Below are 24,389 nucleotides of genomic sequence, written 5' to 3'. Positions count from 1 at the left end.
TTGTCATTTAACACAAAAAGTGCATTTTTGCTTGGAATACTTACTAAGACAAGAAAAAGTACCAGTGCATTTTAGAAGTATTTCCAACAAAGTTGTCACTGACAAGTGTTCTTCAATTAAAGTAGAAGACAGAATATTTGATTAATGATAATGCTTTATTCCTGTACCAGGTGGAAACAGACATCAATTGGACTCTTTTTCTAAATAAAGAAGTACAGTTAAAATGTTAGCTTTTTTTTTTTTTTTTTTAGGATTTGATAAATATTTAACTCAGGAGAAAAAAACTAATTTATTATTATGACGGCTTATTAACAAGTTAACTTTGCAACATTTTCATTGTTGTCAATTCTCTTAGTGATGTCTGTAGGTAGAGTTTTCAACTCACTAGCCAACAACCTGGATTTCATTAGATTTTTTAGGATTATAGTCCTGCCGCTCTCAAGGAGCAGTTTGTGTCCTGCACTGTCCAAGAAAGTAGTGGGTTGTAGAAAAATGTTGGTCTCCAGTCTGAGAACTTTCCAGTGTGCCTGGGCCACCTTACAGATGTCTGTTTAATCTCTAATGCACCCGAAATAGTAGACATCTGCAAAACAAAGTCACAGAAAACAACACTCTTGTTAAAGTAGTAATTAGCAGTTTAACCAAATAGAAAAACAACACTGGATAGATGTTTAAGAAAACAAGACTTGTAATCACCTCCTTGTATGGACAGGTAGTTCTGAAGACAGGGGTTATCACTAAAGTTTGTATTTGAATCCCTGGACATGTCTTCTGAGATGTGTGAGTTCCCTGTGGTTTGTACCCTCTTGACATGGGCCTTCATCAGGAAAATTTTGCTGAGTTTACCCTGACCTGAAATAATGATGATGAAGATGCTGGAGCCGATGAAAAGACAAATAAAGCCATTCATGTCACCTAACATTTATCATCATTTTGGGCTATTTCAACCTCCATTAAAGTGACATGGTGGATAAAAGTGGTTTTCTCAATGCTTGAAAAATGCTGTGAAAATAGATGGTTCTTTTGCTCAATGAGACAGGTTTAAAGATACGAAATAGAGTTATTTAATCCCCCCCCAAGTGCAAAGAGTTTGGTAACTAGAATTGTCTTTAATCATTGGGGTACAGACTGTACTGTGTACACTGGAGACCCGAATCCTGGACTATTGAAGGCTATGACGAATGCTTCTTTTTTGGATGTTGTGTTTTTGTTGTTCATAAAGAGGCATCGTGCTCAAAATGAAAAACCTTTAGATTCAGGCTTCAATAGTTCACCTCTTTGGGATTGTGTCTGATGGAAACTTGGATGCAGCTGACTGTAATTATGTTTTTTTCAGCAGTATGACATATAGTGCTGCAGAGATGGGTGTTCTTAGAGATTTCTTGCCAAGACTGGCTGAAAAGGAGTTTGGTTATTGTTTTCTTAAAAAATAGTAATTAGGCTATTAGTTGTCCAAATGGAATAACCCCCTAAAGCCTTTTCAAGAAACACACTTCCAAAAGGGTCAAGTATATTTAAAATTAGCCATTATTTACATAGTGTTCAGCCTTCTGCCTTAGCTCTTTTAGGAGGTTTTTGTTTGTTTGTTTGTTTTAATGTTGGTTATATCTGTCAGAAACCATCTTTTTTTTTTTTTTTTTTTTTTTTGCGGTACACGGGCCTCACACTGTTGTGGCCTCTCCCATTGTGGAACATAGGCTCCGGACGCGCAGGCTCAGCGGCCATGGCTCACAGGCCAAGCCGCTCCGCGGCATGTGGGATCTTCGCGGACTGGGGCACGAACCCGCGTCCCCTGCATCGGTAGGCGGGCTCTCAACCACTGCGCCACCAGGGAAGCCCAACCATCTTATTTTTTAAAGGGGTTCAGGAATGGTTCTCATATCAAAAGCAGCCAAATCCCTGGCATCATAGGAAGCTTCATCATAGATTCATCTGTTTTTCATCTGCAGAACGGCTGCATTCAGTGTTGTCCTGGCCTTTGGACAGTCTCTTCTGTGGATCTGGAGAAGGAACTGCGCACGGGTCTTGCAGGCCTCTATCTTTGAGAATACTCAAGAGCAAAGGAAAAAGAAGCAGTTAGAAATGGTGACCAGGGCTAATGGACTGTGGTTCTGGGATGGAGCCCAGGCCTATGTTTGTGACCACTGGGCTCAGGATTTGCCTTGGTGTCTCTCGGATCCCCAGATGAGGTAGAACCTGTTCACCCAGATGCAGACTCACTCGGCCCTGCCACATGCCACCCCACGACACACCTTTTGGGTGTGTCTCATCTTAAAGCTGGGTGATCAGCTTTCTTTCCCGTTGGTTGGGTCTTTTTGAGTGGCAAATCAGCCGTACCTTACAAAGTTCATCTTTTAAGTCCTGGTAATCGGCCCACCTCTCACGGGGAGTATCATGCCTGAAAAGAGGCCTCATCACTTTCAAACATGATTTTCCTTTCATTTTCCTCTACCCTTTCCTTGGCATTTTATCTCCTGGAGCTAAAATACCTATATTGCCCTAACTCGGGGTTTCTGGCTTAGGGTGGTGCAGTATGGTGAGGCCTTGCTGATTGATAGCCATGAATTGATTTAGGAAGACTGGATTTTCTTGTGCCTCAGTTTCCTCAACTTTCAATACCCCTCTTTTTAAATTTTTTATTTCTCATACAAGTTTAAAGGTTACAGTTATTTATAGTTATTACAAAATATTGGCTATATTCCCCGTGTCGTACAATACATCCTTGAGCCTATCTTATATCCAGTGGTTTGTACCTCCCACTCCCCCACCCCTATATTTCCCCTCCCCGCTTCCCTCTCCCCACTGGTAACCACTAGTTTGTTCTCTATATCTGTGAGTCTGCTTCTTTTTTGTTATATTCACTAGTTTGTTGTATTTTTAGATTCCACATATAAGTGATATCATACAGTATTTGTCTTTCTCTGTCTGACTTATTTCACTTAGCATAATGCCCTCCAAGTCCATCCATGTTGCTGCAAATGTCAAATTTTCATTCTTTTTTATGGCTGAGTAGTATTCCAGTACCCTTCTTTTTGCCTCCATGAGGGGCTGATCACATGACATACAAGCCCATTCAGCAAATGTAAGGGACAGTGATAATTGTCCAAGTGTGGATGCTGTGTGAATACCTGGTAATCATGCATTCCCTGAGCTGTGCATGAAATCACACGGTCTCACACCTTTAAATACCTTTATTTTAGAAGTCCATCTAGTACAATATTCATTTTTGGAGTCTGTACTTTCCAAATGGCCCATGGGAAGGAATCCTGAGGTGTCCAGAGGATCTGAGTTTGTCCTGTGGGAACGTTATGTCATAGTAACACATGCTTAAGGATTAGTTTATTTCCAGCCCTGCAGAAGCTATAAATTGCTTCCTAAAATTTTATTCTCCAACACCGTGATGTTTATGTTGCTATGGTGGTATGTCTCTTGCTTGGGTGTGAAGGTTGCCATTGGAAATAGATAGGCCAAAATAACAGCTTAACAGGTGGCTGTGCTTTGTGAAGTTGTTTGTAAAACTATTTTATGAAGTCCAGTGCAAGTAAATCACCCGACTGTGCCCTTTACTGTATTTTGTATTTGAGCACATTCTTTTTTTTTTCTTAACGCATTCTTCCCCTTTCCATTTTAAATATATATAGACTATTCCCCTTTTTCAAGCAGCACCAAGCTGATTTCCTGTAGTAACACAAGGCAAGATTCCAGCTCATTTTATTTAGCAGTGGACGTCCTTTCCTTATTTTCTGTAGTTGGAACCCTCCTCCTAAAAATAACCCTTCTTTTTTTTACTGTGCTTCTTTTTGTAGCTCCTGTGCTCTTTATTTAAATAAACCTCTTTTTAATATGCCATTTGCATATATATGTACCTACACACATATATGTATACACATACATATAGGTATATATATTTCCCTGTAAGGTATAATCCTTAGTGAATGTGGTAATAGAAATTGTTTCCATTGACCTGTCATTAAGCTGTCACCTGTTATTTATGATCATTTTCTTTGGAGATAAAATTTAGAGAGAACCTGAACCAGTTCAGCTTCCTACCCACTGTAAGAATCTTCTATAATAATCTCGCATGGCAATCATCTTGCCTTTTAGCTTAAATACCAGCATGGCAGGGTGCTTGCTCTTCTGTGATATAACATCTATGATTGTCCACTTTGATGTGTTAGAAGATGCTTTTTTTTTTGGCTGAGCGGCTTGTGGGATCTTAGTTCCCTGACCAGGGATCAAACCTAGGCCACCAGCAGAGGAACTGGGGAGTCCTAACCACTGAACCACCAGGGGATTCCCAGAAGATGCTCTCTTATGTTTAATTGATGTCTGCCTCCCTAGAACTTTCATTTTCCTGTGTATGGTGACACAAACACAAGCCACTTCCACATGCTGGCTCTTTAAATATTTAGAGAAAACTATAATGTCCTTTGGTTTTCTCTTTTGCTGGCTTAATATCCACAATTCCCTCAACAATTCGCCTTAGGAAATGGTTTCAGACCCCCTCCCCAATCTGTTGGACCTCCTCTGTTATTGCCCTTTCAAAAATATTGAATGCGGTGCTCTAGAGCAAGGGTCAGTAAGCTTTTTCTGTAAAAAGGCCAGATAGAAATATTTTAGAATTGCAGGCTATAAGATTGCAACAACTCAACTCTGACCTTGCGACATGAAATCAGGAGGAGACAATACGTAAATGAATGGGCATGGCTGTGTCTGGTAAAATTTTATTTATGGACCCTGAAATTTGAATTTCATATAATTTTCAAATGTCATGAAATATTATCCTTTTGCCTTTTTTCAACCCACGCATAGCTAGCTCGTGGGCCGTACAAAAAGAGGTGTGGGCCAGGTTGGGCTCAAGATATTGGAGGACCAGTGCTGAATATGGGAACTGTTACTTCAGCACCTTATGCTATGTTGATGCTTTAGTATTAGCATTGTCATTTTTGGAAGCTGCATCAGACTGCTGGCTGACAAGGTTATCAGTTCACCTTCGTCTTATCCACGTGATTCTTCGGGCAAAGCTAAGTGTCTCCATCCGGTGTGTCTGAGGCCTACAAAAACAAGCAGCCTTAGAGTGATAACAACCATTACCGTAGGACTTTGAAATATAAATGTGATGAATGGCATCTGCTGGTTTCAAGTTTGACAAAACGGTTTTGGTTCTTGCTTTTGTTATTTACCGTATTAGCTACTCCTCTTAATTTAGTGCTAGATGTGATAAGCATGCCTTTCTGTCTTCATCCAACAACACAGCAACTTTTCAGTCCAATCCAAATCCTAAAATATAGGTCATAGCTGCTCACCTTGGTTGCAGACACCAGTAAGCACTTGGGTAGAGAGATGAAGCCTTCAGTTATATTAATAAGCTTAAGAATGGATGATTCTCCACTTCCTCATTAGTTTTAATTTTAAAAATAAGGTTCTCATGAAATTTTTTTGAAACAGTTTAACCAAGATTATAATTTACCATGCAGAGGAGAAAATTCAGTAAATGGCGAAGCCGATTTTTTTTTTTTAGTGCCTAAATGTTTAATTAAAATTATATATTTCTCTATGTGGACATTTACTTAAGAAGGCTTTGCTTTTTCACAAGAAAGGGGAAAACACAGAGGGCCAATGTTTGTGGAACATTCTAGTGTGGCAGGATCACTGTGTTAATTATCTCATTTCATCTTTGCAGTTATCCTCCAAGGTGGATCCTAATATCTTCATTTTACAGATGTCAGAGAATCAGTGGCAGATTTGGATTCCAATCCAGGGCTCTTTGGCTACAAATTTCCATTTGCTTTCTCCAACACCATTGCTTTCCACAGCCAAAGAGAAGTTGACATTCATTCATCATCAAGTTACTTGTATTAATTTAGACAGTTGATTCTAAAATGGATATATGTTCCTGAATTAATTACTGGAATGATACATTTCTAGAGTATATATCCCAGAAACTGTGATATAAAATAAAAATATTGATTTCCTTAGTGGAAAAAGAGTGTTCAAGTTAAAACTATTTGCTTTTGCCGATCTTTGGTAAAACTGGAAACATAGATACAATTTTCGATGACCTACAGCGATTATAAATCTTGAGGGTAACCTTAATTGTTTTTAGAAAGCTTGTCTGTTTATCTAGACCGTATCTTGCAAAAAAGGCACTTCAAGATGTCATTATATGAATATTCAGAAACTAATAGAGTCTAGATGAGAATGTGTGATAATCTAAAGATATCATTTAAGTCGGGGCTTTAAAAATATATTACTTCGGGCTTCCCTGGTGGCGCAGTGGTTGAGAGTCCGCCTGCCGATGCAGGGGGTAGGGATTCGTGCCCCTGTCCGGGAAGATCCCACATGCCGCGGAGCGGCTGGGCCCGTGAGCCATGGCCGCTGAGCCTGCGCGTCTGGAGCCTGTGCTCCGCAACGGGAGAGGCCACAGCAGTGAGAGGCCCGCGCACCATAAAATATATATATATAACTTCAAGTGAAGAACAAGCCTCATAAACAAGTTCCTTACAATTTCCTATGGTCTAATTCCACCTTATCCCAAGTCCTTAAAAGCAGATTTATAAAAGGGAGAGGAAAAACTTTTCAGAATAAAAATTTGAAGCTCTCAAAGTAAAATATATTGATATTTTAATTGTATGAAATTGTTATGTATGAAATGGATTCTTTAATAATAGCTGGTGCTGGGACTGTCAAAACCTTTGCTGAAATTATTCCATGAGGAAGCTGGTTTATGGCTTTCTGGAGCTGGTGGCCGCTCATGCTTTAGTTTATAAGTTCCTTGGAGTGGAGGGTTGTGATTGTCATTGCCTCTATTTTAACTCCCCATAATTTTCTGTAATGGTATTTTGCACACTGAGGTTGCTTAGTTAAGGTTGACTACCAACTTATGGTCATTTAAATTCAAATCCAATTTTTGTGTTGATTGTGGTTTGAAAAACAGAAAAAAAAGTATATTTATTGCTCTTGTAAATGTTTTGTTTTTTTATCGAATATTGAATAGATATGAAGCAATTCACCCATGAACCTATTGCCCAGCTTAATAAGTAGAATGATACAAGTTCATTGAACACTCTACATGCCCCCAGTGATCCCAGGCTCTCTATACATGTGGCATCCCAGAGCAGGTAGTCTTCAACAGCTTGCTGGGTTCTTTTCTATTAACTTTTTGTATTGAGATATAATTCACATAACATAAAGTTCATTCTTTTAAATAAGTGTACAGATCACTGGTTTTAGTATATTCACAAGATTGTGCAACCATCACCGCTTTCTTATTCTAGAACATTTCTATCACTCAGAAAGAAATCCTGTCCCCATTGTCAGTCACCCCTCACTCCCCACTTTCCCTAGCCCTTGGCAACCATTGATCTACTTTCTATATTTATGGGTTTCCGTATTCCAGACATTTCATATAGATGGAATCAGACAATATATGGTTTTCTGTGTCAGCTTCTTTCCCTTAGCATAGTGTTTTCAAGATTCATCCATGTAGCATGAATCAGTACTTCATTCTTTTTTATGGCTGAATAATATTTCATTGTATGGATATATCACATTGTGTTCATACAGTTATCAGTTGATGGACATTTGGGTTGTTTCCACTGTTGGGCTATTATGAATAATGCTGCTATGAATATTTGTGTCCGGGCTTTTGTTTGAACAACAGTTTTCACTTCTGTTGGATATATACCTAAAGGTGGAATTACTGGGTCATATGGAAATTCTGTTTAACTTATTGAGGAACTGCCAGAATGTTTTCCACAGTTGATGCACTGTTTTATATTCCTACTAGCTGTGTATTAGTGTTCTAGATTCTCTGCATCCTAGCCAATACTTGTTACTTTCTGTCTTTTTGATTCTAGTCATCCTTAGTGGGTGTGCAGTAGGATCTCAGCATGGTTTTGATTTGCATTTCCTTAATGACAATCATAATGTTGGACATCTTTTCATGTGCTTATTAGCTATTTCTCTATCTTTGGAGAAATTTCTATTCAAGTTATGTGTCTTTTTATTGTTGGGTTCTAAGAGTTCTTTCTGTATTCTGGATGTTAGACCCTTATCAGATAACATGATTTGCACAAATTTTCTCACATTCTGTGGGCTCTTGTTTCACTTTCTTGATAGTGTCCTTTGAAGCACAACAGTTTTAAATTTTTATTAAGTCCAAGGTACTTTTTCTTTTGCTTTTGGTGTAATATCTAAGAAATCATTCCCTAAGCCAATGATCCAGTGCCACAAAGATTTATACTTATGTTTTCTTCTAAGAGTTTTACCACTTAAGCTCTTACATTCATGTCTTTGGTCCATTTTGAGTAGATTTTTGAGTATGGTATAGGGTAGTGGTCCAAATTTATTCTTTTGCATGTGGATATCCACTTTGTCCTAGCACCATTTTTTTTTTTTTTAGCTGTGCTGCGCAGCCTGCAGATCTTAGTTCCCCGACCAGGGACTGAACCCAGGCCCCGGCAGTGAAAGCGCCAAGTCCTAACTACTTGACCGCCAGGGAATTCCCAGCACCACTTTTTTCTTTTTAAAGCCTACAGCACCTTGTATTCACATTTGGTCTCCCATCCAAGTACTAACCAGGCCTGACCCTGCTTAGCTTCTGAGATCAGACGAGATCAGGTACATTAAGGGTGGTATGGCCATAGATTCCACATCATTTCTGAAAAGACTGTGTTTCCCCATTGTATTGCAGAGCTTGATTTTTTTTTTTTTTTTTTTTTTGAGGTACGCGGGCCTCTCACTGTTGTGGCCTCTCCCGTTGCGGAGCACAGGCTCCGGACGCGCAGGCTCACCGGCCGTGGCTCACGGGCACAGCTGCTCCGCGGCATGTGGGATCTTCCCGGATCGGGGCACGAACCCCTGTCCCCTGCATCGGCAGGCGGACTCTCAACCACTGCGCCACCAGGGAAGCCCGAGCTTGATCTTTTTTACTGAACATTTTGATCTTGAGATTGATGCATATAACTATAATTCCTTCACTTTTATGGCTGTAGAGTATGCTTTATATGAATCTGCCGTAATGTATTTAATTCATTCTTTGACCCATAGTGGGTTGTTTCCAGAGTTTTGCTTTTCTACACACAGTTGCTGGGAACATACTTAAACATGTTTTTTATTACCCACATGTGAGAGTGTCTTTCTAGGGAATATGACTAGGGGTGTAGAGTTATGCACATGTTTCCCAAAGTGATTGTAATATTTATGCTCCTATCAGCAATGTATAAGAGTTTATATCCAGGAAAGCTCAGCTTTTAAACGTTCTCTTTGTTTAGTGTCTCCTTGAATAGTTACTACCCAAAGGAAAGAAGTAGTATTTGCAAGTGAAATTTGCCTCTTAGGCTTCTACTATTTTATTAGCAAGAATTATTATTATTTTTAAAAATTTTATTTATTTATTTATGGCTGAGTTGGGTCTTCGTTGCTGCGCGCGGGCTTCTTTCTAGTTTGTCGAGTGGGGGCTACGCTTCCTTGCGGTGTGCGGGCTTCTCATTGCGGTGGCTTCTCTTGTTGTGGAGCACGGGCTCTAGGCGCACGGGCTCAGTAGTTGTGGCTCGCGGGCTCTAGAGCACAGGCTCAGTAGTTGTGGCACACAGGCTTAGTTGCTCTGCGACAAGTGGGATCTTCCTGGACCAGGGCTTGAACCCGTGTCCCCTGCATTGGCAGGCAGATTCTTAACCACTGCACCACCAGGGAAGTCCAGCAAGAATTATTGTAAGCAAGCAAAAGGCCAGTAGTCGGAGAACCCAGTATCCAGTTAGTATCTCTTTAAATGTGTAAATATCAGTGTGAGGCTTAAACAGGTCTTTGTCTCCTTGAGGTGGTGAAGCTTTTGCTAATAGTGAATAAGGGTGTGTGTTCATTAAAGCAACATCACACCAGCCTATTATTACTCTCTTACATAGGGTCTGGGACTAGTATAGTGTAGCAGTTGGCAGAATCAGGGTATCAAGGGGTGAGGAGAGCTGCTTCACTTTCTTGGAACCCGCATATTATAGTTATGCTAAGACAAAATTGTGTCCATGATGATGAGAAACATACCCTATCACATCCTATAGCATCATGTGAAAGGGTTGGCTGACACAAAGTTGGGTAGATGGTACTCAGAACATTGAAGGAGATGGAAATGCTCTCTGCTTGTGATTACAGGGAGTTACACCTGGAAAACACAACAGCTCTATGCTCGACCACCAGTGTGGTCCAGGTAGGTGGGTGTCAACAGGGATGGCCATGAGAAGGTGAAGAAAGGCCTCTAGAAGGCAGGTGGCTGGGGGGTGAAGGAAGCCTGCCTAGCAGCATCAGAAAAGCATGTGGGGAAGTGCTCCAGCTCAGAGTGGGACTCAGGGACAGGATGTCAGTTACAAAGCAGGAGTGAGGGTTGGGGGAAGAAGAGATGGGCAAGATGCCCCAGCCCTAGGGGCACTTGAGTAGCTCATCAGTTGCTGTATTCAAGAAACTGAAACTCAAATCCAAGAGAAATGGCAACTCAGTCTCAGGAACAAATTGATGTTATGACTAGTGGTATAGACTGAATGTTTATGGTCTCCCCCACCCCTCACCTTGACGTTAGCCCCAGGATGCCTGGAATTAACCAAGGCCTCCAACTCAACTAGATACTAAAGTCTTGATGACTCCTCACTCATTTGCATCCCTGTAATTATGCTCCTGATCTCTCGTGACCTGGGGAAAGAGAAGAAATTGGAAGATAATAAGTACTGGTATTCCATTTCCTCAAATATTTATCTTTTCACTTAAATTTCTTTTCCCTTTTATTGTATTGTTTCCTGTTTACAGATTTCTTTTTGGTTCCTATCTATTGTTTCTCCATTATAGTTTTCCTCTGCAGTTAGTTGGTTCCTGGATGTAATTTCAGAGTATTTGAGAAGTCGAGAATGATGGGGGAGAAATTGAAAGTGTAGGTACAGAAAGAGATGACAGTGGGGGAATGAAATTTATTGTTCCTTTTGTCCAATGTGAAACCAAAGCTGGAGGCTAGATCATTCAGAAAGAGAATTCAGTGTTTTCTAAACTACCTGCATATGAGAATGACTTGGTGGCGTGACCTGATTCAATACTTCTGAGGAGAGGATAAAGAATTTATTTTTTGTTTGTTTGTTTGTTTTTTGCGATACGCGGGCCTCTCACTGTTGTGGCCTCTCCCGTTGCGGAGCACAGGCTCCGGACGCGCAGGCTCAGTGGCCACGGCTCACGGGCCCAGCCGCTCCGCGGCATGTGAGATCTTCCCGGACTGGGGCACGAGCCCGTGTCCCCTGCATGGGCAAGCGGACTCTCAACCACTGCGCCACCAGGGAAGCCCAAGAATTTGTTTTTTTAGCAAACACTCCCCATGACTATAATAAACCAAATGTGGGAATCAAACTTAAACCTTTTTAAAATAAAGCACCCAAGTTGGACCCATTAGTTCGACTATAGAATTACTGAATATTTTTAGTATTGACAGAGAAAAACACTTTATAAAGTGCTTAAATTTATTTATTTATTTATTTATTTATTTTTGCGGTACACGGGCCTCTCACTGTTGTGGCCTCTCCCGTTGCGGAGCACAGGCTCCGGACGCGCAGGCTCAGCGGCCATGGCTCACGGGCCCAGCCGCTCCGAGGTATGTGGGATATTCCCGGAGTGGGGCGCGTAACCATGTCCCCTGCATCGGCAGGCGGACTCTCAACCACTGCGCCACCAGGGAAGCCCATAGATTGTAAGTTTCTTAATAACAAGACCCATGTCGCATTCTTCTCCGAATCCCTAGGGTCAGCACACCCTCTTTTACAGTGAGTGTAAGCCTTTCAGTGTGACATTTAAAAAAAATAATAAATTTATTTATTTATTTATTTTTGACTGCGTTGGGTCTTCGTTGCTGTGCACGGGCTTTCTCTAGTTGCGGTGTGCAGGCTTCTCATTGCAGTGGCTTCTCTTGTTGTGGAGCATGGGCTGTAGGTGCGCGGGCTTCAGTAGTTGTGGCACGTGGGCTCAGTCGTTGTGGCTTGCGGACTCTAGAGTGCAAGCTCAGTAGTTGTGGCACATGGGCTTAGTTGCTCCGCGGCATGTGGGATCTGCCCGGGCCAGGGCTCGAACCCGTGTCCCCTGCATTGGCAGGTGGATTCTTACCACTGTGCCACTAGGGAAGTCCCTTGTGTGACATTTAAAGTCCTCCAGGGCAGACTTCCCCCAGCCTCATCTTCTGCCCCTCCCTTGTATCCCATGCTTGGCCAAATGAAGTTAATTGCATTCCCCCAATGTATTATGTAGTTAACTTTTAATATCTCTTCTTTTTATTGCCTTGGCTTTCTTGAAAATAGAGCTAACGAGATTGTTGGTTATTAGAGTTACATGGACATGGTTATATAATGGCTTCACAATGCCCTTAATAAATGAAATCTAAAGTGTTACATCTTTCTGAACCCAGAAACTCATTCTGACTTTTTTCTCTCTGAAGAATTATAACATTTTCTGAAGATCATGTTGTCCTCTTCCTTCTTCTGGATGTTATGCAAGGAACTTTGGTTGAAAATGATGAAGTCCCGACTTAGATAGGATAAATATGCAATAGTCACGTCTTTCGGAAGGAAAACATTGACTTTTAAAAATCGTGCTTGCCTGAAAAACAAACCTGAGTGTTTTTTATATTTATGTGTAAAAATGTGCTGCCATTCTTTGCCCTCATTTGTATGTTGAAAAACGATTGCAAAATTGAAGGTACACCAACATCAGCGTCATGTGTGTTTAATATGGAAAATAGCATGGCAACGACTGGACTCTTTATGAACACAGGTACGAACTCTGAAAAACTCACTTAATTTTCCAAATAACGCTTTGTCCTTTTTTGTATGTAAATGTGCACCCCTTTTCATTATTCATATGTATTGCTATTTTATTTACAGTGGAGTTTTGCATAATTTCACCCACTGTCAAATTAGGTTAAGGTCCTATATTTTCAGCTACAGATGCATAAACCTAGCGAAAACGAGACGGTCATGGGGAGCTGGGACAGATGCAGTGTATTTCTGCCTAGATTCTTTGGCCCCCAGCCTCTTGTTGAGGTTCTCAGGGTACAGGGATGCTGATGTACCTTGATAGGGTCCTGCCATATTTGAGAAGTAAGGATTTATAAATAGTCCCAACATCCAGGACCCCTCCTGGTTCCTAAGCTCAAAGTGGTGTCGGCAACGAAAGCAGAGGCAGAGTTAACAGGATCTGCGTATAGTCTCTTGGTTGCCAGCCTTCCTGATCTTCTAAAAGGCCCGTTGCTCCACAAATCTAGAGTACTGAAAGGCCTGGGTTGAATCTCTTCTATTTTCTATAAAATTCTGCGTGTCTTTTGAGGTGGGTCATATATCTTTGCACACTTTTAAAATAATTTCTCATCAGTTGTCCCCCTGAGAGCATACTTTTGTACTTGGCACCGTGGAAAAGGTCTCTCTAGTTTCCCGCAGACATGGGGGCCCTGACTGCTTAGTCAATGGAATACGACAATGTATTAGGGGTATCCTTCCTTTGGGAAGTGCATGTCATAAATCTCACTGACAGATGATTCAGGTCTTAAGGCTCCTAAGCACATAACCTCATTATCAGGAGATGATTGTGTAGTAGACTAAGATCTGCTTATAGCCTTGCAGATTATTATAAAGCACCCCCCCCAATACCTTTTTTTTTTTTTTTTTTTGTGGTATGCGGGCCTCTCACTGTTGTGGCCTCTTCCATTGCGGAACACAGGCTCCGGACGTGCAGGCTTAGCGGCCATGGCTCATGGGCCTAGCCGCTCCGCGGCACGTGGGATCTTCCCGGACCGGGGCACGAACCTGTGTCCCCTGCATCGGCAGGCGGACTCTCAACCACTGCGCCACCAGGGAAGCCCCCCATACCTATTTTTATTAGAAACTAAATTTCTAACTTGCTCAATTTGTTTGTTTATGGCAGCGCTGCTCTGCCAGTCCTAGGAGAAGACAATTTTACATTTAAATGGAATATTCTAACTTTGCTTAGTAAGTAATGACCTAGAAATTACAGTGCAGGGAAATGGGATTTCAGTGTTTCATGAAAAAAGTTCCTATCAGAAGAGCATCATGTTTTTCATTTTTTGGATAGGTAGGCAGATTTCTACCTGTTCCGTGAAACAGTCTTGTTAGAGGGGGAGGAAACGAAAAAGAAAGGCATTAGCGACCAAGGATGACAGTCATTTTAGGTTTTCTGCTTAATATAATCATGATGAAAATGAATGCCCTCGACCAGAGAAAACATACAGTACTGATGCCTTGGGTTGTGTTCAGAGATCTCTCAGCCTGTGAGAACTTCATGTTACTTGGGTCTAGCTTGGCATTGCAAAGTAACTAGCTCTTTTTATGCCAGCTGATCTGTAAGGGACAGAGGACCACACCTTCTTTGCCCAGATTAACACTGGGTTGAGAATTCAGTGAATTTAAGCAGAGATGGTGGCTTGCAACCACAACTAAAAGCTTGCTTAGAGGGAGAAGGAGAAAAGGAGAGGAAAAATGTGGAAGCAAGAAAGATGGCAATAGGAGGTTGGAAAAGGCTGGCAGCAGGTGCAGGGGATGGAGGGGTACATGTGGTACATGTGGCGGAGAAGTAGAAGCTCTCTCCGAATTGTTCAATCAGCTCTGTTTCATTGGCACAGATTCTAGAAGTTTCCTAATTCTTGGGTAGAGCATAGATAGGGTGTATTTCCTACGAAGCCAGATTTATATCCAGCAAACATTATCTCAAGTCGCTGTGCTAGACTCATGCATCCTTCTCTGTGTCTTTGTCTCAAGTTTTTGGATTCGGTACGTGCTTTAGATCTCAGAGCTAGCCAGGCTTTCATGCTTGTTTGGGATACTTTCTAGTTTTGACTTTAAAATGGGATCAGGAAAATTCTGAGAAAGGGAAGTCCCTCTTTTTCTCTGAATTACAGAGTAAATGGACTCATGTTAAAAAATTCTTTTATTCCAGAATGATCCACCTCTGGCTGTACATAAAGCACAAAGTTATCAGAGACATTTTCCTTTGTGCTCTGTGGGCCTGACACGAGTCTGCCTTTGATTCCCAAGGGGGTGTCAGGAAAGCACTGCTTTTCAGATTGGAGGTATAAAAAGGTACTCCATGGAAGGGAATATATTTTATTGATCCATGATTAGTGAGTCTTTTTTATGACACGCTTTGTATTAAATGCGATTTGAAAACCTTCAAAGGAAGATTCGCAGGAATTACTAAGTCACGGCCTGTCGGCATGCCTCCGAATGCAGCCAGAAGCAGGGGAGCAAAAACCTCAGTGTGTAGCAAGATCTCTAAATTCTTGGAGGCACATGACGTGAATCCGTTCAATTTTCTGCTTGTGTTTTTATTTCCAGTGCATTTCCTGACATTTATGTATTTTCTCCTCATAGAAGCACTTATAGTGCCTTGGTACTCAGGCTTATTTTCCAGTATTTCTTCTGATCAAATCAGTAGTCCTCTACTTACATAGTCTGTATGCAGTGGAAGGAAAATCAGAAATGCCTAATGTGGGTCCTAATTCATAAAGAGCCTACTAAGAATCTCACCATCCATGAATAATGCATTGTCCATGAAGTTAACTAGAACATACTCAGCTCCAGTCCATTTGTGGGGAGGGGGCTCTTTTAGGGTCCTTCTGGGTGCACGGGGGAAGGTGGTACTTTGGGAGACCTCTGCACACCTCTCCCTGGCTTCTTCCCTTCCAGGTAGGCTAAGCCTAGGCTTTCTTCTTTATGGTGCTTGTGAGAACTTGGTAGGTGGAAAAAGAACTGTTAGTTTTTCACCCTGTGTTGGATTCATTCACACGTACAGCATAGGATCAATGTCTTTTATCTTGGTGCCAAAGACTTGGGAAAAGCAGATGGTAAATTTCAAAACCCATTTATGTTGTTCCTAACCCCTTGGTATAGCATGGCATTAGGGAAAGAACCAGGTTGCTCTATCAGATGACACCTTATCCAGGTTATGGCTGTTCTTCAATGGCTTTATGTGAAGTCCCACTCTTTTTGTGGTCTTAGAGAAGTTATCTTAAATCTTCCTGTGGCTTAGTTTCCCTACCTCCTTGAAATGTGGCAAAAGTACAGTGTCCATTGGTCTAGTCAGTATTTATCAGGTTCTGGGAATACAGTGGTGAGTGAGCCAGCAAATCCTTCCTTGATGGGGCCTACAGTCTAGAAGGGCCAAGGCAATTAGAGACCTTCCAGAGATAATAACGAGAGGCGAATTCCACATGTAGATGATACATGAGGCCCACAGGAAATGACCTCAAATTGAAGTTAAGATTCACAGTATGAGAGCTCAATATCTGTGAACGCTTGGAACCCAGCAAGGTGAGCTGGTATAACTTGCAGGAAGTATGACTCACTTGTGACTGTAACGAAGAAGGCTTAAACCTAATCATCTGAAGTACCTATATATGCTTCGAAAGACTGAAAGGAGAGGCAAGGAAAAATAAAATAAAAATAAAAGGAGAGGCAGAGAGCAAAACAAAACAGCACGTCCCCAGGGCTGTCCCAGGAAGTGAGGAGGTCGTAGACCTTTGACATTGTCCAGCTATCATTACATAGAGTTGGGGGGAGAAAACAAAACAAAATAGGGTTTTGGGGATAGAATGAATTTGAATCCCAGTTTTGCCACTTCTTACTAGGTGCTTGACCTTGGACAAGTCACGTCAACCCTCTGAGCTTCAGTGTGCTCATCTTTTAAAGTGTGCCGAGACAGGGAACTATATTCAATATCTCGTAGTAACCTATAATGGAAAAGAATCTGAAAAAGAATAGAGGTATATATACATGTATAACTGAATCACTTTGCTGTACACCAGAAACTAACACAACATTGTAAATCAACTATACTGCAATAAAAAAATAAATAAAAGTGGGCTGAGAAAGAGTGGTCGTGTGGTCGTGCCTCAGTGCCTTCTGTGGCCTGTGCACTTAGCAAATGTGGCTCTTCCCTAAGGGATGAAGCTCAGATTTGAACCCAGCAGCTAGGTCTTAATTCTGTTACTCCCAAGACTTCAGCATCCTTGCCTTTTTTTTTTTCTTTTTAAATATGGGAAAGAGTACAAGGAAGAGCTGCATTTTAATTGTATTACTGCTTAACTGCTAATTGTTTTGATAGATTGAAAAGAGTCCATTGATTCTTCGTGGAGGAGTACTTGCTGGAGAGTGAGTCAGGCGTCTGCGTTAACTCGTTCAGAAGCTTTTTGTGGCAGATTGATTTAAAAACCTCCCAACAAGATGGGAGGATTTTATTTAATAGAAATATTGTCAGGATGGCATTGAGATTTGGGTGTGGCTTTCAAATCAAGCAATACAAGTTGAATAAAGGTCTTTTCCCTAACAGACAGAAGAATCTTGATGGACTGGGGAAATACTCACCATCATCTTGCAGGGCTTTGCCTGGGGGAGGTAATATTTGCCTGGAGCACCCTCACCCCCACCAGCAGGCCTGCTGGGGAGAGCTGGTGAAATATGGTCACTAGTACTTTCAACCTACAGGGTTACGTGGTTTACCTGCGTTGAAAGAAATGGGTGTGCTCCCAACTGTATCTATGTGGGTTTCCATCCTGGGTTCTGGGGTCAAGGGCAAATAGGAGAAGGTTGCTAAAGAAAAGAAGAGAGTTTCTGTAGCTCCTTCAAAAGCAGGCTCCAGATTTGTATTCTCCAGCCTGGAAGGAATATGTGGTCTGAGTCTCACATGAAGAGAGTCGCAGTGTTCCTTCTTGAGTGTCTTGGTCCTTATTTGGATTCAGTGCTGAAACATCCGGATCAGTTTCACAGAAGAGGTTTTGAGTAGATTCCTTGCAGATCTGAAAGTCACACTTCTGTGAAACTGGTTTTAACACCAATCCAAACCCCACTGGTGTTCCTGTTACATTTTACAGCTATTCATATGCCCCTGTATAAATGACCTCTGCAGAGAAAGAAGAATCACTAGTTCATTGTGCAGGAAGATGGGGCCCTCAGAAATAGCTACAGCTTCTTCAAGACCTGCCACCCGTTCAGAAGGTGCATTGCTTCACCAGAAATCCAGTTTACTTTGGCAAAATTTTTCTTAAAGGGCCAGCTAGTGACTGTTTTGGCTTGGCAGGCTACAAGGTCTCTGGCACAATCATTCAATGCTGCCACTGAAGCTCAAAAACAGCCATAGACAATAGGTTAGAGGGATGAGTATGAGACTGCATTTCAATAAAACTCTATTTACCAAATAGGCCATTGGTCCTCAACCTCTGGTTTGCTGACACCTGCATAGATCATCATAAACTTCCTGTACTCTTCGAAGTATGAAAATTATACTTTGGAGTAAGAAACTCATTTGAATATACATATATGTTTAGAGTTTCTATATTGAAGTATCACAATGTTTTCTTACAACTTATTTAATTTTTATATAAATGTTCCACATTTATTTCCTGAAAATTGGATTTCTCATTTGCATTGTTTGGTAAGGGCACCCATGTTTGATATGAAACAAATTAATTGATAATGTTGGAATTCCTATGCACGTTGAAGTTCACTTTCACTTGCCAACGACGTTCTCAGCACCGTGTTCCGTGCTTCTCTCCTTTGTAGCAAATGCAAGTGTGAGGTCCCTTTGACTCCTTAATACCATGGAGGTGCCATTCCAGGCCACTCTCTCCTAGTCCCAATTCCCCCCGGGAGAAGTTCTCCTGGTTGTCTGGAATGAGTTCACATTAATACGCAGGGCTTTGTGGCACTGTGAGATGCTGGCTACTTTACTCCTTTCCCACCATTTACAGTTTCTCACTATTAAAACCTCCTCCGACTCCTCTCACAGGAGCGTGTGATCCGGATTTGTCGGATTTTCAAAGTCTTCCTTCATTGCACGTGAACATTGGCTGCACCCGGAGCTTGGCTGCGAACTGATTATTCTCACCAGGACCTGTTAACACAAATTCCATCACTCCCAAGGCTAAAAATAAACCGTATTTAGCACTTGGAAGCAAAATTCCAAGCAAATATATAATCTGATTTGATTGAATCTTTGTTGAAAATGTTCATGGTGGAATCAAATGCTTACTTTTAAGGTGGAAGATGGCATTCCTTCTGTGAACAGGTAGATAGAAATCAATTCCATCTATTAACTGATGTAATCACAGAGATTGATGGATGCCTCAGCATCTGAAATGGCACTATTTCATCTTGTTTAAGAGTGCTCCCCCTTAGGGGCTTCCTTGGTGGCACAGCGGTTAAGAATCCGCCTGCCAATGCGGGGACACGGGTTCAAGCCCTGGTCCGGGAAGATCCCACATGCCGCGGAGCAGCTAGGCCCATGCGCCACAACTACTGAGCCTGTTGTCTAGAGCCCGCGTGCCACAGCTACTGAAGCCTGCGCGCCTAGAGCCGGTACTCCGCAAGAGAAGCCACCGCAATGAAAAACACGCGCACAGTAACGAAGAGTAGTCTCCACTCGCTGCAACTAGAGAAAGCCTGCGTGCAGCAATGAAGACCCAACGCAGCCAAAAATAAATAAATTAATTTAAAAAAAAAGAGAGAGAGAGAGAGTTGTCCCCCGCCACCCCCCGGGAATTCCCGGGCCTTCCAGTGGTTAGGACTCAGTGGTTAGTACTATGATCCCACAAGCCACGCGGCCAAAAGAAAAACAAAAAAAATAAGAGGGTTCCCCCCCAGTTGTGGCACACAGCCACTGAGGATCAGTCTTCTATTTAAATCATGGTGCTACATTAGAGGACTTAGGAATATTTAGTGTTTGTGTGTCCAGCTAGTGTCTGTGTAATATAAAAACATACTATGCTTAGGAGATAAAAATATTAATATAGTCATTTGTGACAGAATTATAGATGATTTTAAACTTTCTTATAATTTGTTTTACAAATGCTCAATTATGAATATGTATTACTCTAAGAAAAACAGTACAAAAGCTTTCGAAGTTTTTTTTTGTCTGTGACCCACAGTAAGAAATATTGTACAATTTACATCCCGACCCAGTACAAACATGCATTTATGTATTTATACAATTAAAACAAGCGTTTCATGAAGTATTAGTTAACCTTTGTGCTACCTGTCCTTATCTCCTGATGTTTTCTATTTTTCTATTCTATTTTATTGAAGAAAAAGAGAGAAAGGAAGAAGAGAATGAAGGTATTTACCAACTAAAATGACCTCATGAACCCCTGATGCGTAAATTGAAAAATACTGACTATTGTGCAATGGTGCCAGTCTTGTATTTCATGGGTCAGTAAAATTTCAAAAGAAATTTTGGCACTTGATGTAAGATTAACTCTCTGCTGCTGCTCTGTGCCATAAAAAACTTGGAACGTTGAAAGACCTTTATTAGGTGTTTCTACTTTTGATGAACTGTCCCTTTAAGGATCATTGACATAAACAATGCTTCTTCTAAAAAAACTTTCTGTATTGTCTCACCCTGGAGATTTACCCTTCTTACATTTTCTCCCATCTTTTAACCTCCTGTCAGCCTCTTTATACCTTTATTCATGACGGGAACACAGCTTGTTTGGCAGTTTTAGGGGACAGTTAGAAAATATTCCTTGACAGTGCCATGAGTTTGCAGTTTTTAAGTTGTGGTTTTGGCTAGAGAGGGTGAGCGGAATACTAAGAATAGGGGAAAAATGTGCTTCTGTTTAATTACACGGTAATTTGTAAAACAGACCGGATTCTGTGGCCCTTGAATGCTAATGTAGATTTGTCCTTACTTAAAAGCATAAAGCCGGAGGAATGCATAACTCACACATTTCCACACATTTTAGATCTCCAAGGGCTCCACGTGCATCAGTCTGAAAACCTTTTCTTCGTTTATCTTCGAAGTGGTGACTTTTTTGGACAACGGGTTGTACGTCTATTTCATCAGCAACACCTGTATTTACAATGGCCTCTCTTTGGCGCCCTCCGATATTTTCAGTTTCAGATGGCACCAGCCACACCCCTGTATTTCCCCAGTGGCTTAACCCTCCAGGAAAGTTCCAGCCATCTGAAACTCTCAGGAAACAAGCTGGGTGTGCCTGATAAGGAAGGTTGAACAAAATCATGTAAATTTTTCTAGGATGTTTTCTGTCATAATAGCTAACATTTTGCTGGGCTTGCTATGTTCTAGAAACTTTGTTACAGGCTTTCTGAACATCAAAGAAAAAAATTTAACTCTAAGGAAAAAAAAAATACTCCTCTGCCTTGATCTCTTGAGAGATCTTTGTAAATATCAGCTATTATAGTGTATCCTACCTATGGATTTCGGCTCTGTGGGACTATTGTTCTCATTTAGCCTATCACTATTTATTGAGTGATTATTATGTGCCAGACACTGCTCTGGGCACTAGGGATGTGCAGCCACATGTCAAGGAACGCCTGGGGCCACCAGAAACTTCCTGCTTTCTGCATGGGCGGACCCAGACAATAACGTATAAACATAAAAATATAATGTAATGTCAGGTAGAGATTTAAAAAAGGCAGGATAAAGGAGCAGGGAGTAGGGATGGGAGAAGCAATGGGGAAGGCCTTTGATGAAATGACATTTGAGCTGAGACCTGCATGAATCATGGGAACAAGCCTTGCAGATATTTGGCAAAAGAGCCAATTGCTTCTGCGCTAAATGGTTCTCCCTCTTCTGCTTTTTATAGTTTTCCTGTCTTCTCCTTGCTTGAGCCAGACCAACGGAAGCCAGATCTAGAGAGGAGACAGAGCTACAAGTGTGCCTTAGGGAAGGCAAAGGGCTTAGCTGCAGCTGCAGGGGCAGGTCTGGACACGTGGGTGACGCCGCATAGGGCGAGTGCGGTGGCTGCTATGATCAGCCAAGCTTGCAGGCAGTTGCATCAGAGGACCACCCAGCCGGGGGAGAAGAGGCATCCAAAGAATAGTCCGGCGGCCAGCAGGCCAGCAGAAGTGCAGTACGGGCTGAATGGGGGTGTTGTCAGCAGAGACCACAGGTGGCACTGCTACTCGGGCTCAGAACAGAACCTGGCTCTCCAAGGGCATGGAGCAGAGCAAGGCTGGAGCACAGAAGCAGAAACTCTGGTTTAAGAGAGCACCTTGATTACATATGTTAAGGAGGTCAAGCGTTTAGTGCTTAGAACCAGGGCTGCAGCTTGGGAATGAGTCTTGCAGCAACTGACTTAATACTGACACTTCAGCTATGGAGCCAGGGTCCTGTGTCCCCTCCTCCTGCTCATATAGGATGACCAGAAACTTCTTTGCATCCCTTTGAATGCCATCGGCTGTCTGCCGCTCTCTGTTATACTGCCTGTCCATTTGCACATGTTGATTGCCTCCTCTGCCCAGGAACTCATTAGCTTACCAGCAAAGGGATGCTCTCAACCCTGTTCAGACAGTTTCCTCTTCCGGCTCTCACAGGCCTATAACATAACCTTTACATTCCCCTTGGCAAAATGCTGTCATCTTTTTTGGGGAGGTAGGCTAGAAGCCAAAAGCACAAGATCTAAACTCAGACCACCTGGTTTGAGCCCTGGCTCCCCTTGGCAAGTGACTCAACCTCAGTTACCTCATCTGTAAAATGGGAATAATAATAGCACCTACCTTGTAGGATTTTTGTGAAGATGAGATCCCCCCACAGTGTCTGGACCCATGAGTGTCACTGCTTTTTACATGTCTTTGTGCCCTCACTAAACTGGGAAGCCCTCCAGGCACGTCCCTGTCCTCATGGGGCTGACATTCTACTGGTGGAGACAGACCATAAGTAAGCGAACACAGAAATAAGTAATATAATTTCAGATGGTATTGAGTGTAATAAAGAAAAATCAAATTAGGGTAATATAATCAAGTGACCTAAGGTACCTGTGGGTGCGCGTATGGGTGCTATTTTATTTTATTTTCATAAATAAGATCTTTAATTTGTCACCATTAAAAGTCTGAATTTTAAACAGATTCTTGGACTTGTGGCTCATATCCATCAGCTTGTTCAACTTTAGCACCTGTCTCATCCCCAGTAGCTTTTCTAGAACTACTACCGTTACCATGTAGCTCCATGAGTTTTCCCAATTCAAACTTGGGCTTCTTCAGCTTTTTACTTTTCTAACAAAGACATCATGGAGCAGACAAATAGATTGACAAGCCTTTTCTATGTCTTTTCCAGTGCTGTCGGGAATCCTGCAAACCAGTAATGATATATTAGAATAAACCTACACTTCATTTAATATGGGTGCTATTTTATTTTTAAAATTAATTAATTAATTAGTTTATTTATTTTGCTGCGTTTGGTCTTCGTTGCTGCACGCGGGCTTTCTCTAGTTGTGGCGAGCGGAGGCTACTCTTTGTTGCAGTGCGTGGGCTTCTCATTGCGGTGGCTTCTCTTGTTGCGGAGCACAGGCTCTAGGCGTGCAGGCTTCAGTAGTTGTGGTGTATGGGCTCAGTAGTCGTGGCTCACGTGCTCTAGAGCACAGGCTCAGTAGTTGTGGTGCACGGGCTTAGTTGCACGGCATGTGGGATCTTCCCAGACCAGGGCTTGAACCCATGTCCCCTGCATTCTTAACACTGTGCCACCAGGGAAGTCCCTATGGGTGCTATTTTGAATAAGATGGATGGAGAAGGCTTTTCTGAGGATTTGACATTTGAACAATGGTAGGATCCAAGTGACAATCTGGAGGACAGCCGTCCAGGTAGAGGGAGACAGAGGGGTCAGCAAGTGCTGGAGTGACCTTGGTGTGTTTGAACGAGGAGGAGAGTAAGGGTAGAGCTGGGTGAACAGGAGGAGCACAGACAGGGTGAAGCGAGGGCAGGGGGAGGAGAGGGGACGGAGGGATGAAGAGGGCAGACTGTGAAGGGCTTCAGGGGTCTGACCAGGAGTTTGGGGTGTGGCCTTCTTACAGCAGGAGCCACTGAGAGTTATAAGCAGGGGAGTGACATGATTTTTTTTTATATATAAATTTATTTATTATTTATTTATTTATTTTTGGCTGCGTTGGGTCTTCGTTGCTGTACGCAGACTTTCTCTAGTTGCAGCGAGCGGGGGCTACTCTTCCTTGCGGTGCGCGGGCTTCTCATTGCAGTGGCTTCTCTTGTTGTGGAGTATGGGCTGTAGGCGCGCAGGCTTCAGTAGTTGCAGCACGCGGGCTCAGTAGCTGTGGCTCACGGGCTTAGTTGTTCCACGGCATGTGGGATCTTCCCAGACCAGGGCTCAAACCTGTGTCCCCTGCATTGGCAGGTGGATTCTTAACCACTGCGCCACCAGGGAAGCCCACAGTGGTTGTTTTTGATACGCTTGTTTTGGAGGTGGGAAGGTTCTCACTCTGGACATCCACTGATAGACCTGCAAGATTATGAATTTTGACATGTAGTCTGAAACCGTGCACCTCAGATTGGGACCTGAACCCAGGTGTCCAGGAGTTGAACCCGGCCAAACCCCACAGTCTTCCAACTGAGATCACAGCT

At 42.3% G+C, this 24,389-nt stretch overlaps 1 protein-coding gene and 1 pseudogene across 2 annotated transcripts in view; one reads left to right on the top strand and one right to left on the bottom strand.

The window, feature by feature from the left end:
• The window catches only part of PITPNC1 (phosphatidylinositol transfer protein cytoplasmic 1), a 254,541-nt gene that overhangs the window by 14,022 nt on the left and 216,130 nt on the right, over positions 1 to 24,389 (top strand). The gene's annotated exons all lie outside the window — the stretch shown is intronic.
• On the bottom strand, positions 8,532 to 8,650 carry LOC132512368 (5S ribosomal RNA; annotated as a pseudogene).

Source organism: Lagenorhynchus albirostris, chromosome 20, assembly GCF_949774975.1.
Source record: "Lagenorhynchus albirostris chromosome 20, mLagAlb1.1, whole genome shotgun sequence".
In the NCBI taxonomy this organism is placed as follows: domain Eukaryota; kingdom Metazoa; phylum Chordata; class Mammalia; order Artiodactyla; family Delphinidae; genus Lagenorhynchus; species Lagenorhynchus albirostris.
This window is presented reverse-complemented; position numbering and strand designations above follow the sequence as displayed.